Genomic DNA, 15,247 nt, shown 5'->3' on the forward strand with positions numbered 1-15,247 from the left:
GCAAAATGTAAGGAATTAAACTTGAATTAAACAGAGGCAACCACAAAATTGGATCTATTACAGGAAATAGTTCGAATAGATGCTATGCCTTGAGTAGCATCTCTTAAAATTGTGTTATTTTGGTCTTCTGTTTCGGTATCCTTCCTCCTCTGGTGACTACCCCGTGCCTGCAGTTTGTATTGTGGTCCTGAAAAACTGAGGTTAATCAGGACCATATCACTTTAAAAAAAAACTCTCAACACACAGACAAAGAAAGAAAAAAACCAGGCTGGGAAGGGGGAGCTAAAGCCTCTGCTGCATTGGGCTGTTTGGATACATTGGCTGCAGCAGTGATCACGCATCCCTCCGCAGTCTGCTGATTTCGCAAAAGAGAGGGGAAAGGGTTCGTTTTTCAGCCCAGATGCTGTCAAACACAAGCAATCAATGGAAGAAATGGCACAATGAGCAGACAAGCATGTGGAAGCAGTTTATGAAGAAATAGTTAAATACCGAGCTTTGTCCCGGCCGACGCTGTAAGTACGAGCTCAACAGCAGATCCCGTGGTCACTGCAGTTGTTTGTGGGAGATGTTTTAGCACCCTGATGCTTTTAGCACTCACAGGTGGAGAAAGCATTGACTGTGACACATTTCAGAGTGTATTTAGGCAAATAATTCTATTGTCTGTCTCTCTACAGGATTTTTGAGTGACTCATAAGCTGCAGTGCACTGGTAGGGTGGGTGAAGAATGAGCACATGAGCTTATTCTCCTTTCCTAATGGCTTGTCTGGGCTCCGCTCTATAGATATGCTAGCAGATTGCTGCAGTGCCACCCTCCTTGTGCAAAGGCTGAATTTCAGCTCTGCCTTAAAGCACTGCTGTACACAATGCATTTTTTCACACTCCAGTGGGTGACTTAACTTTAAAAAAATCCTACAATTATTTGTTATACAAACTTTCTTCATGCCAACTGCTCTATCTTAAATTTTTCTTATATATGCAATTGTAGAAAGCTTATGAAATTCCAGTAGCTTTGTGTGTTACCATCAGGAGACTAGTTCTTAACATAGCTCTGCTAAAAAGAGTGCCAAGTATGATTTATTACTCAAAGGAATGATCACTTTCCTATCTTTGGTCTGTTGCTAGCTGGGGTAATTGTATGTATTTTTAAATGTAAACATTTTTCTTATGGAAATCCAATGTCTTGCTCTACATATGCCCTAATGATCTAGTACATCTTTAAAAACAAGTAAAAAGGAAGAGCTAGAGCAAGTTTACTGCACTGTGTTTCTCAGCAAATTTCTTTTAGAAATCAGATGAAATTTCTTTATTGTAGCTAAAACTATGCGTCAGTAGAGCTTAAAAATGAGGTAGTAAGTATTTTTCTTGTTATTTTATGAGAACATTAATTTTGATTTCACCTAAGTATAAGTCTGTGGTGATTTGCACTAAACCAGAGAATGTCATCTATTTGATGTCCTCTACAGCTGTACCTTTGTACTTCATGCAGCTTCTGAGGAAACCACTGGGAGATCTCACTCCAGTGCCAGGGGAGTTAACAGCAGGGTAGTTGTGATGAGCAGCCTGTGCTGGGGTGTTAAGGAGGATGAGTAGTTGTTGCAAGGAGGAGCCTTCTTTCCTGCATCCTTCATCAGCCAAAGGCTGCAAGTACTTACACACTTCTGCCCCCATCGCGCTGTTCACCTCATTGGGGGTGTAAGGCAGAGCCTTCCTCACACTATGGAATCCACAGGGAAGTTTTGGGAGTTGCCCTCACCTTGCATTCTCAGAGGTATTAAACCTCCACCAACTCTCTATTCCATTTGCAAAACAACTTCTTACTGCTTGTTACAAGAAATTGAATTATAAGAGGCCAAATTCATCCCTTAATGAGTTTATGGCAAATTACTGTTACCTAGGGAGCACTCTGGCAGTGAATGTGAATGCTGAGGCTGTGGTATTGTCAATGTTCATTCTTGACCCTTCCTCTCCTGTATCAGGATTGTCACCCTTCCAACACCAAGCAGAGTCTCTGGTTGGAAAAAGGGTTTCCAAAGATTAGGAAATTAATCATTTGCATTGTCATGTGTTGTAAGAACACAGAAATAATAAAAAAACTCAGTCCAACATAGCTAATTTCCATTCCCATACTGAAAATAAGCAGAACTATAACATAATTTAATTAGATAAAATTGTTTTAAAGGCTGCTTGCTATTATGTAAAGACAGTGGGAAAAGTTCAGCTCCTGTGTACTTCCATTGTTTTCAGCAGAATTACGCTGGGGTGAATTCAACATTTTCAGGGGCCAACTCAAAAACTTTTTCTTTCTCTGTCCCTCTGTCTTGATTGTTTTCCTGTTTCTCAGATGCGATTCTGTAATGACCTCCAAGGCAACGGGCCCGTATTTATAAAATATAATACAGCAGATCCAAGATGTCCTTGTTAGGACCACACTTGCCTGAGGCTCCCTGTAAAGAAAATGGAAACACAGCAGCATTTCCAGAAAAGCTGATACACCAGGTATCTAAAACAAGCCTGCAGCCATTGTACTTCACAATGTTTGGGGCTGCTTGGATTCTGCTCTCAAAAGTAGAGTTTCTAAAAGACTGGATGAGTTTTTATGTTAAAATATACAAAATTGTATCATTTTCTTGAAAAGTCTAAACAGTGTCTAGCTGGTCAGTTTGTATGAACCCTTGGAATAATAGACAGAATTGAAAAAATGCATGTCAGATTTTGAAGTATTTGAACTTTTGGAAGATTTAGTAGTTTTTGAAATAAGTGTCAATTCATTCAGCAATATTTTTTGTTATACATGCAATTATTCAGCAATTATTTCTGCCTCAGCTAAGAAATATAACAACTCACACATTACTTTGGTACAGTAGGGTCACATTTTTCTTCTAAGTGTGTATTTAATGTATATATTTGCATTTTATAAGTCTTAAGCCAAATCTTTAAATGGGGTGGTCTAGTTCATTAGCATTTTTCATCTTCCTTTTGACCAGATCAACAGAAGATGGTCATGGTTTTGCATTTTTTAGCAAGTATGTTTGTTGGTTGTGGTGGAGCTACACCAGAGCTATGTGAGAAAGGAAGGTTTCACATTCCCTGCGGAGACCTACATGTGTTTATGCACAAAGAAATGTGCAGCCATGAAGGTCAGACTAGAAATAAATGAGGCTTAGTTATCTTCCCTGAAATTACCTGTAGAAACTTTCTCCACCCAAGTCAAACCAAAAGAAGGTATAATTTCTGATAGGTGATGATTACACTCACAACATGGTGGGGCAGGTGTTTTGAGCTCCTTTGGTGACTTCTCAGGAGGACATGAATGTGCCTCGGGCTCCTCTCAGTGGTAAGGTTCAGTTTCTATTTTCTTACAGGAGAATGATACAGCTGGTTGCATATACCAATCACCACCTATTTGAGATAAGACAGCTGGTAGAAAATTACTAGTAAAAGTCAGAGCTTTAACACTCTGGTCTCTCATAAGGAAGGAAATAACAGTGCTAGTATTTAAATCACCAGTTTGTCCCAGTTTTGTCTGGAACAGAGTTAATTTTCTTCCTAGTAGCTGGTACAGTGCTATGTCTTGGATTTAGTATGAGAATAATGTTGATAACACATTGATGTTGTAGTTGTTGCTAAGTAGTGCTTACCCTAAAAAAAGGACTTTTCGGTTTCCCATGCTCTGCCAACAAGGAGGCGCACAAGGAAGCTGGGAGGCAGCATGGCAAGGACAGCTGAGCCAAACTAACCTAAGGGATATTTCATTCCATAGATTGTCATGCCCAGTATATAAACTGGGGAGAGGGGACGATCACTGCTCAGGAATGGGCTGGCCATTGGTGAGTGGGTGGTGAGCAATTGTGTTTTGCATCACTTGTTTTGCTTGGGTTTTATTTCTCTCTCTCTTTTTGTTGTGTTCCTTTGCATTACAATATTATTATCATTACTATTTTTAGTATTATTATTATTTCAAAATTTAAGCTGTTCTTATCTCAACCCGTGGGTTTTACCTTTTTTTCTGATCCTCCTCCCTACCCCACTGGGGGAGGATGGATGAGCAAGCACCTGAGTGGTACTTAATTGCCAACTGGAGTTAAACTACAACAGAGTTTTAGTTAAAACTTCAGTGAAGCAAAAGGAACAGTTTGTACTTTGTTCTCTTAGGACAGGCTAATTTACTTGTCTATTTCTTCATTAGTTATATATGGTAATTGTAAAGCTCTGTAGCATTAACAGCAAAATTATTGTCAGATTTTAACCAGTGTAAGCTGAGATCCTGGGGAATGATAGTAGCTTTAGAGTGGTCTGATGTGCTTTACAAGCAGGCACCAGCTGTCACCAAATCTTGTTCCATAAAGTTATTCACACTATGAAAGAATTATTGATGTCAGATGTTTGGAGGCTTGTTAGGAGAGGAAGGGAATTGCAGGACCCTCAATCCTTGCTTATGCTACTTGCACTTTCTCTATAAAATGCCCCCTGTAAATCTTCCCCTTTCTCCTCAAATTTCCCCCTCCTTAATGTTCTTTGTCTCCATCTCAGGACAATTCCTACATGAATCACCGCTTCTGATCAACTCTCATGAGATTTTTCATAGCAGCGCTGTCCCCAGCCTGCCCCAATCCTATAGCAGCATCTTGCATTTCTCCTACTCCCCAGGCCACAGATGCACTGCTAAATAGGAGAGTGAGTGAAGAAAAAACTGCTCAGAGGTGCAGCCAAGCTCATGCCTGCATATGCTGAGCCAGGTTCTCTGTTAGAGCAGTCCATGGATGAGAGATGGAGCAAGTTGTGCACTGGAGGGCAATTTTTGCAATGTAGAGTGACATGGAGTCTCATTCCAAGTGCTAATAATTTTCAGCTCATTACCTTCATGTTCATATTGGACTGACATTGGAAACGCTTGCCTGGGTCTTGACATTGGCTTGTGTTATCCCACCCTGTGCCAGGCAGGATCTCAGCATAACACTGTTGATCCACTACAGCAGGTTTGATTTAAGAGCTGAAGAACGTAAAGTGCTTTCTGGTTTGCTTTGGTTACTCCTGACAATGCTAAAAACGTTTCTTTGAATCATACCGGTTGTTTGATGTTTATACAATGTATGTATATACAAACAGAGACATCCCCCAAACAGCAATGGTAGTGTGGAAAGCTCATCATTTCGGGACATACACAATCATATACAAGACATTATTTGGTTGCGTATGTTATCAAACTCTCTCCTACTGCAGAAAAATGGATCATTAGATCTAAAAAAGCTTTTAAATTTCTTCTGTGAGAGATCCACAAAAATGGATTTATTGCAGTTTCTCATTAGCTGTGACAAGGATGATGTCAGACAAGTTGTGCATGCACTGCCCTCTAAATAATAAATGAAAAGGACCCTGTCTCCTCTTTCTCTAATGGATTAATGTTATAGCTGGATGGAAAAGGCAGCAGCTTCCTTTATGGAACTTAATGGAGCACCAAAATTGTTTAGACTCTGTTGAGTGTATTTATCTCAGGGGCTCCTGCTTGTCCCTTTATCTTGATCTCTGGGCATCTTGCTTAATATGTTTTAAAATTCTACTTTGATTAAATGGAATAACAATGAAGTCTTACAGATTTATTAAAAAACCCAAGAAATAACAAAAAAAGTGCTTGTTTCTTTTCAGTCAACACAAACTCTGTAATCTAAAAATCTTTCAAATACCCTTTCAGCATGGCTTTATATATTAAGTATTATTGTAGCAACACCAATACAAAATGTGCTTCTCATTTCTTTCTTTCTGTTGCAGTGCTTGCGAAGAGAGCTCTGTTGTTATAAGCTTCTCATTAATAATAATTATCACTAATAAGGTGCTGTTTAATCAAGAAGTTCAAACCACTCTGCAGACACTCATCAATGCAACTTTATTAATGCAACCCCTGTTGCTTAATATAGCTCTTTGTGAATATTGTTATTGCTGTTTCATATGTTGAAATGTTCATATTCAGTCTTTGGTCATTTTCTTTCAGTGTCAGTCCACCTTTTTAGCATTTTGAATTGGGGGCAAAAAAACACATTGAAACAGCTTTTAAGAAAGTAATACCTAGAATTGAGTATATTGTGAAGTAATACAAAAAAAAAGGAAGAGATGTCAAATCATGGGCTTATCAAATCTTGGCAGAGTTCTAAGAATATTTTTCAACAGCAGTTGCTGTTGTGAATGGCACCTGCTAAATAAACAGGTGATGTTTAAGTGCTTTCACTCTGGTTTGCAACATCTGCAAATGACTTAGGTATTCTCAGCTTTTAAAATATTTCCTCCCCACTGTCTTGGTATGCTGATTCAAGGCAAATCTCTGTGTTAATCTCCTTGCTTCTGCAACATTTGGCATTCCTAGATGAAAATTTTCAGCATAATATGTCCCAGTTTAGCTACAAGCACTCCTACTTACAAAGAAGAAATCAATACAGATGAATTCCCTGCTTAAGAGCATACTGGTCATAGACAGAAAATGGCATAGCATTTGTCATCAACTCTGGCTTACAAATAGCATAGAGATAAAACTACTTCTGTTCATGTCTGTCAAACTCTATCCATACTTGTATAAGTATGCAGTGATCATAAAAGTCTTTTTTTACTAGGCTTGGAGGAAATGAAGGCAAAAAGGAAACATTAATTTTTTATTAATATCATGATGTGATATTAATGAAAAAAAAAAACCAAACCATGCAACAAACACATCAGGAGTATTTGTCTCTTGGTCTTAATACCCTTTGCCAGAAAGATGAAAAGCACTCATCAGAGGTCATTTCACTCTTGAGTCTGATGCAGCTCCCTATCCTTTGAAGGAAAATTTGGCTGGCTGCTATGTGGAATTGTTCTGGAGAAAGAGATAGCCTGCAAAATATTCCCCACTTCTTACTTATGGACCTGCCTCTCTCCTGGACCCGAGTCATGGAGGCACTCAGGATTAAGTTTGTGTCAGTAACTTTATGCTATACAAAAGTTTTATACAATCTAACTAACCATCATTATTTAGGTCTTTTGACCTAAAATGAATCCTGTTTCCTCTAAGCTCCCACAAATCTCTCAAGAGCGCTGGAAAGCACAGAGGCCTGCGAGCAGGGTTACCTGGATGTGTGGCCAAGATCTGGGCTGATTCTGGTCTTGAGCACACACAAGTCGGTATGTATCTGATACGCTGCATTCTGTACCTAGGGTGGAGTGATGCCAGGCACAAGAATAACTCTGAGAGGAGAGGCTGGAGAGTAACCCTGCAGAGAGGGATGGGGATGCCGGTCAGCAGTGAGCCCTGGCAGCCAGGAGGGCAAACTCCATCCCAGTGCACATCAAACAGCATCACTATCTGGGCAAAATACGGGATTTGTTCTTTTTTTCAGGTTAACCTCTCAAAATTTTCTCCCACAGAAGTTCATAGGTTGACACATTCTGATTTGAATGAGGTGAGGATGAGGAGGAGGCACTGCGCAGCTTATATCTGAAACCACATCACATAACATGGCCATATGTCCCTACAAGCTGGTGCTCATGAGAAGGAAATTGTAGTCACTTTTGCCTCCTCCCTGCCTTTCATTGCTGTCCTCTTCCAAAAATCTCTTAATGAAACTCTAGTTTCATAATGAACAATCTTTCAGCTACTTAGGTGTTATGCTAACACCATGTTCTGCTAACAGGTACTGCAGGTTCTATTTCTAGGACTGGTTCTGCAGCTGGTACTGGGGTGTTTTAACTGTTACTATTAGAGGAATGGGAACTGGTGCGAGGAGAATTTTCTGAGATACCAGGCAAGTCTTCACACTGCAAGCTATCAATTTTTTACTCAAGTACTCTAATAACTAAGCATATAGCTTTAATCACACACGCCAGACAAGCCCTAGATGTAAGGTATTGTAAATAGGATACTGCCTGGTTGACCCTGATGGCCACAATATTTGATGCTTTAGTCTCCGCAGATGAGATGGCTGGACTTGAGAGCTCTTCAAGGCTGGAAGCTGGAACTAAAGACGGCTTCTTCTATCTTCCCCAAGTGCCACTGGGTATTGCTGGAGCTTATATACTTTTCCATAGGTCAGGATCAGTCTGGTCCAAAGTCATGCTTTCTCTTCTCTCCTCTCCTCTCCTCACAGGTCTGGTCTCTTCATTCAGGCAGCTGTGATGTATCTGTAGGTTCTGAATTATGTGATTCTTTCTAATAGTTACCTTTACTCTAGATTTGATACTACAGTGCTACTATATCAAACAAACAGCTATTACAAAATATTTTGTTCCCCAGCCTAAATCAGACAGTCCTGTGGTATGTCTGGATGCAAGGGTAAAAATGATGTGTTTTGCTTTTTTACCTTAAGCTGGGTCGTCTTATGGTATGTTCAGGTGCAACAAACAGAACAAAATCACCAACATAAACACTGAAATGCTCTGCCAGCTGACTGGATGACCGTTAGCTTCTTTTTTAGGAGACCACATTAAAACAATTTTTGACTAAATGTATCCATTAATTTTTGTTTTGTACCCTTACACATAGCAAATCTGAGTTGCATGAGTGCACTACTGATGATACACAAAGGATCTGTAGTTGCCCAGATCACTTTCTCACAGTATATAGTACTAACCTCTGTTTTATTTATTAAAAATATTTCCTAATAAACCTGAAATTTCATGTACCAGAGTTCTTAGACAGAAATAACCTGATTTCTTCCAATTAGAGTGAGTTAACTTTAACTTCTAGCTCAATTAGGGAATTTCAGTTTCTGCACTTCTTCTTCTACTAGCCTTGTCATCTTGGTTCCCATGTTGAATGCTAAAAATAAAAGAGAGTGCTACTTGCCTTTGTTACTTAGCCTCTGTAATAGGCTGTGAATGAGACTTTTCAAGTACAGAAGTCATATCTCAAATGTGCCTGGAAATCATTTGGAAGCTGCTGCAGAGTAGCAGATGCATATTTTGGTGAAGTAGTACACTGCGAATAGTCTGCAGTCCATAACTGCTTTGAAAATCTCTGACATGATGAATCGGAGTTCAGTTTCATCAGATGCAGTTATGTCAGCAATACACTCTTGTCTCACCTGGAGATCCCTCAAACCAGGGCCGTCGGTATATCTCATACCTCCTGAAGAACAGAATGACTTGGCAGGTTCATGATGTCATCAAGATTCCCTCATTGTAAGTTTCCATTAATTCAATGTGAAGAAAGTTTCTTTCTAAGAGTAATTGAGGACAGGATAAGTATTAGGAAAATGCTTCGCTTCATTAATGGTCCTTTGAGACTTGCTAATATCTTCCCCTCTATGAAAGTATTGGGAATATTCTGTAACTATACACTTGAAATTTTCTGCTTAGGCTTTTGTCAGTCAAATGCAGATTTCTGAGTTGTAGTCTAAGAATTTCAATCTACTTCAGACCTTAAAGAATGAGATACTGCAAAGCACATTCATACAGTCATTCAACCAATCACATTTATGTGTAGCTGACACAGGTTAGTGTTTCACAGCTATCAAGATTTCCTGACATCAAATATCTGTAAACAAAAGGGGGAACCTCCATTTAATAATAAATACTCATTTAACAAAAGAAAAAATTTTTTTCAACACTTGAAAAAAACTTTTTTTTCTCAGGACTTTCAAATCACTATGACAATAAATTCTTTCCAATCCTCATTGTAGTCATAAGAATAATGTTGAAAAAGACCCCGTACTGTCCTTAAAAGAGAGAAAGTCCTTCTAAGAACATAGCAACTCCTAGTAGCAGGCTAACATCCTTCCTTCCAGGCCATCTGTGCTGCAAGGTGAACAAAGAGGAAAATGCTAGGCCAGAGAAGGCAGCAAGGCCAGATACTATATTGATAGCATTCAGGGAATGGTAAACCTGAACCAAACATAAATTCATTTTACTGATTGGAGACAATTTTTTCTAAACTTCTGAACCCGTCTGCTCTTAACTGAAATGTTGAATTAAGATCAGTACCAAGATTTGAATATATCTAACCCCTTCACTTGAAATAATAATAAACAACTACTTTAAATACAATGTAGGAAAGGATAACTTCTCATATATATGCATTAGCTATGATAATAATTTGGAGCTTGATTTACTTAAGTAGGAAAATTTCCTAAGTATATTTTTTCTTCTTTAAACATTTGAACATAAACAAAGACTTAATTATTCTTGATCATCTAAAACAACTAACACAGGGGCTCTGATTCAGTATACTTCAGTATACCTAAGCCTGAACTACCTGCTAGTTTGCAGCGTAGGAGGCAATGCACAAAGAATTCGGATTCTAAAATTATGTATTAAGAATTTAGGGCATGACTGATCTTATAATAAATGAATATTATTCCTAAGTTCGTTTTTGGAATAAGTTCATTTACTGTTTCATCTTAAGTGCATGTCTGTAAAGTGCACTTAAGGTGCACTCCAAGATCTGTTAAAATGGTTTTCTGTATACAGCACATTATAGTCCCCTTATCTAACTGAGAAGGGTATTTGGTTTTCCTGGTATTTCAGCCACTAGTCATGTTGCAAAACAGTAATCAAGGTGTGAATTTTCCAGGTTACTCTTGAAGAGAAGTGCTTGAGGGAGATATTTTTGTAGCTAAAAGAATGATTTTGGCAATCAAAACAAAATCTATTTAAAAGAAAAACAAGGGGAAGGAGATCCATAAAAGTACTCACTTCCCTCCTTGTGGAATCGTATTTTCAGAGCATTAGACCAACTACTTTTCCTTACAGCCCTGTATCACTTACAGAGACTGACTTCAACAAAACCACTACCGGTGTAATTATTCTGGAATTTTAGTATTTTCTGTATAAGGGCTCAGTTCCTATCTTGTCCTTCATCTGATTTCTCATTAGGGACTCAGGAGACTGACACCCCACTGCTAGATAATTCAAAAATTCTTGTATTGGCAAGTCTGGAAAGAACAGTGTGTTGCTACGGTGGATGGTCCAGGCTGTTTCAGATACTAGAAATTAGTGTTCAGCTTGGACTTAGTGTACCCTACTTTGGAGCAAGAAGAGCTTATTAATTAAGCTGTATATCTCTAAATTGTATCATATTGTGCAATCAAGTTATAACTCATATTCCTGTTATTTTTTTTTCTCGGTTTAACAGCCCTATTGTTTATATGTTTGTGACTGTAGAGCTCTTTAGGCTTCTGTATTATAATTCATAGACAGCGTCATTTTCCCATTTCATCGGAAAGCCTGTTAAATGATTCAGAGCTAACACTAAGCACAATGGTTCTCCTTCTGTTTGTCCTTTTGTGTGGCATACACTGCTTTCAGTTTCAGAGGAGAGGGCTTAAAATCTCCGTGTTTCTGGAGAACAGTGGTGAGGTTTTAACCACATGGTTCTTTCCCTCAGTTTTGTGGGGTTTTTAAAGCCCTTTGCTCCAGCTGCCATGTATTGCTGCATGTAGTCATACTTCTTGAGTCACCTTTTCCATAAGTGAATTACTGCAGGTCTTGTGTTAAGCACATTTACTTGTTGAGAACTGTGGTTTCTTTGTTCCTCTGAGAAAGAAACAGATGAAGTTGGTAGAAGACATCTTTTTGTTTGTTTGTTTGTTTCATTTAGTCTTATTCTGAAGAATAAGTATTGTACTTTTTTATGGCCCTGAGACTAATTTCCTCAACTTCATGACTTGAGATAACAGTCAGCTGATGTATCCATGCAGCACTGAGCTGAGGAGACACTGGTTTCATCCTGAGAACAATAGGGCTGTCAGCTCTGCTTGCTGTGATACTGGGTTATTACTGTTCTGCTGCTTCTGGTTTTAGAGCTAGCAGTTGCTCTGTTTGCTCAGGTAACTCTGAACTCTTTTCCAGGTGCATCCATACCAAAACTACTACTTACCATTATGGCCTTACTTCACTGTTTGTTGCTGGAGGCTGTCTTCTCTCTTTTAATATTAAAGAAGTTTTCACAATTAGTACATTTCAGTGAGTGTCAGATGACCACCATGCTGTGAGGCAAAGAACAGGAGAGGTAGTTCATTTAGCTTGAGGGAACTACAGAACCTTGCTGCAGATCATAGAGTCATAGAATGGTGTGGGTTGGAAGATTATCTAATTCCAACCCCCCTGCCACAGGCAATGACACCTTCACTAGACCAGGTTGCTCAGAGCCCCATCCAACTTGGCCTTGAACACTTCCAGAGATGTAGCACACACAACTTTTTTGGGGCAATCTGCTCTAATGCCTCACCACCCTCACAGTAAAGAATTTCTTCCCAATATCTAACCTAAACCCATCCTCCTTCAGTTTAAAGCCTTTCCCCCCTTGTCCTATAAGTTTATGCCCCTGCAGAAAGTCCCTCTACAGCTTTCTTGTAGGTCTCCTTTAGGTAATGCAAGGCTACTGTAAGGTCTCTCTTGATGACAGACCTCAGCATTGTTTTAAACTTGTTTGGGACTCGAGTGTGTGTTCTGATGAGCAATATGTCTGTGCTCTCATCCACACTTATGTTGGTGCAGTTTTTTTTCTTCTAAGTCTTGCGGTTTGATTAGGTGCTAAAACTGCGTAAATGTAAACCAGTTGCAATTAATTCCTATTTCCTTAATAAATCACTTTTCTCAAGTATCTGCTTGGGTGCCTGGTTCATGCAGTCAAGGTCAAATACAATGCCAGATTTGTGAATAGCTTGGCAGAGTCTCCCGCGTTTTTTTTTTCTTCTCACTCCCCATGTGGCCATGTAGTTATCAACTCAGGGTTAGTTGGGATTTTTTTTTATTTGTCAAACTTACTGCTATTCTAGGAAACTGTGGCAATTATGGAGTTGCTGATCAATCATTATACTAGTCTATGGGGATAAAGGGGATAACTGCTGCTCTTTCTGTTGCTGGTGTGACCTTGGAAAGGGTAGGTAAAACCTGACTTTCTTCAAAAACTGACTACAACATTTGCCCTGATTTTCATCTGTTAAATATTTTTATCCTTGTACATATATTTCTGATGTTTCTTCAAAAAGAAATTATATCTATTGTGCTAATGCATCAAAACCATCACACTCTAGAGAAAGAATCACTTTTGTACAGCTACAATCACTCGTTTATGTAAAAATCAATGAGTGCAGCATTTTTATCCATTATAATATGAATAGCATTAACAATATAGTATTGGTATCATTAATACTATCAATAATATAAATATTATTAAAGTATTGGCATTTTTGAAAACTTTTAGTTTACTTTTAATATTTAAATTGTGTTTGATAAAGCTTGAAAAACTCATGTAATGCATAACAGTATAAACACAGGGCCATAGATTTTGCTGATGGCAGTGATTTATATCTGTTAATGACTTGGACCACGTATGTCAGTTGAATTTGCTACATAAAAACCATCTAGACAATAAAAATATTAAGGACATATCCATTTTACTTCCAGCATTTCTAGTTTGCTGGTACATTATTATATTGCACTCTTTCAGGTCCATCTCAAATTTCTGCAGAATAACTACCTCTGAGAAGCAGCTCTTTAAATTTGTGTGGTACCTGCAGATATAGGATTTGACACGTCTTGAATTTAATTGGATAGAAATGCATTTTGAACTCAGCTAGGATACTCGTGTGTTGCCAGGAATAATTTATCTTCAAGAGAGATCTGTCTTTTCAAAATTTTAACACCTGGACAGTCTTTTTCTTCAAGGTGCAGCTGCTTTCTCTGGACTGTGTACCAGTCCTTGTTGTATTTGTAGCGAGTCTGGTCTAGGCTCATTCAGATATACTTCTGTTATTGCATGGAGTGGGATCCTAATTGTGAGAAATAAACCTGTCATAAGTTCCTGCCTGAAAAATCCAGGAGAAAGCTGAATTCAGTGAAACTGGGGAGCCATTCTGTATTTGTAACAAAATACAGGAGTTATCCCTGAGATGACTCCATACTATTTGAGATCAGAGATTAGACCTCAGGCATATTTTATTTTCAGGTTGTTGGAACTCTCTTGGCACTCATTTGTCAGCCTTTAGTTCTGCCAGATATCCTTGCTTTCTCCCTTTTAAAGGGATACTTCTCTCATACTAACCAGTTTAGCAGAATGCAAGTTCTTATTTTGTGTCACAAGGCACATATCCCTGTACTTACTGGTAAAACCATTATTGGTAAAACCAAAATGATGTCACATGTATGAGATATGAGTTGTACATTTCCATTCAATTTACAGTTAACTAAGAAAGCAGTTTGGGAGGAGAATGAAATGTCCTATAGCAAAATACTTTCATCCCACCTCATTTACACATGGACTGTTTGTACCTTAGTACTGAAAGGAGCCATGATTAGGGTGAGGTGGCTGTACCACAGCATATCCTTGGACTTTGAAGACAAATTGTAGGTTCAGTCAAGGCAACCCATGAGTGCAGCAGGTGGATGGGGTATCTTTCTCTGTGCACATCCCACTAGTGGCCCACCCAGCTGTGCTGCAGCTCTGGTCAGCTCAGCTTGCTCTCATGCTGTGCTGTTCGCAACTACTCTCCTGCTTGAAGATATACATACCTCCTGTTGTTGGGGTCTTGTTCATTCCAACAGAAGTTCCATAAGCAGTAATGGTTTTGTGATCAAATTGTGCTTTCAGACTGTATAAAACATCAATTGAGCATTAGCTACTGCTTACCTTGTAAACAAATTTTGTCACCTAAACTTTGGATTGTATTCAATAATTCTGATGGCTCTTCTATGCTTCCCATGCTACTGGAAGGACTATTAACAGTTTTGATTTAGTTAATGTTGAGGAAAGAAACTAAATGTATATTTCGTTTCGACTGATCCTAAAATTAAAAGGGTGGATGAAGAGTGAACAGATAGATAATCAGACAACCAGTACTAGTTTTACAACATAAATTTTTGGAGCAGTATGAGTATATATATGCATCTACCTGATTTGCAGGCAAAATTAGGTATTTGTGTAGCTACAACTGTGGCTCCTACCTACAACTAATCACAGGCATCCACAGAATTGAAGATTGTTTTTACAGTTTGACTGCTAAACCTTCTCCACCGAATTTTAATTAAAGACAGGCATAAAATTCTGCAGCAAAGGTGTTTTCTTTTAAAAACGAATAAATCCCACAGTAGAAAATTGGTATAGGCAATGGTTGTAACTGGGTTTTTTTCCAGGAGAGATTTATGGTTGTCTATGCTCATAAATTCAATGACAGAATGTACTCAGATGCTGCAGCTCAATATCATATAAAACCATAAGGTAACCTGTGTGACCACACTCAGGCACTGAAGATGTGTAAGGTCAGCAAGTTCAGTGGGCCAGGATAAATCT

The 15,247-nt window shown here is 38.6% G+C and overlaps 1 protein-coding gene across 1 annotated transcript in view; it reads left to right on the forward strand.

Annotated features, from left to right (window-relative positions):
- The first annotated feature begins 317 nt into the window (after window positions 1-317).
- Window positions 318-15,247, forward strand: part of SACS (sacsin molecular chaperone) — a 61,092-nt gene continuing 46,162 nt past the window's right edge. The window contains exon 1 of the mRNA XM_027884244.1: window positions 318-512. The gene's annotated coding sequence lies outside the window, so the exon portion shown is untranslated. The remainder of the gene's footprint in view (window positions 513-15,247) is intronic.

This window comes from Empidonax traillii, unplaced genomic scaffold (genome assembly GCF_003031625.1).
Source record: "Empidonax traillii isolate 1590-97213 ecotype Southwest subspecies unplaced genomic scaffold, ASM303162v1 scaffold9:size3134949, whole genome shotgun sequence".
NCBI classification, from domain to species: Eukaryota; Metazoa; Chordata; class Aves; order Passeriformes; family Tyrannidae; genus Empidonax; species Empidonax traillii.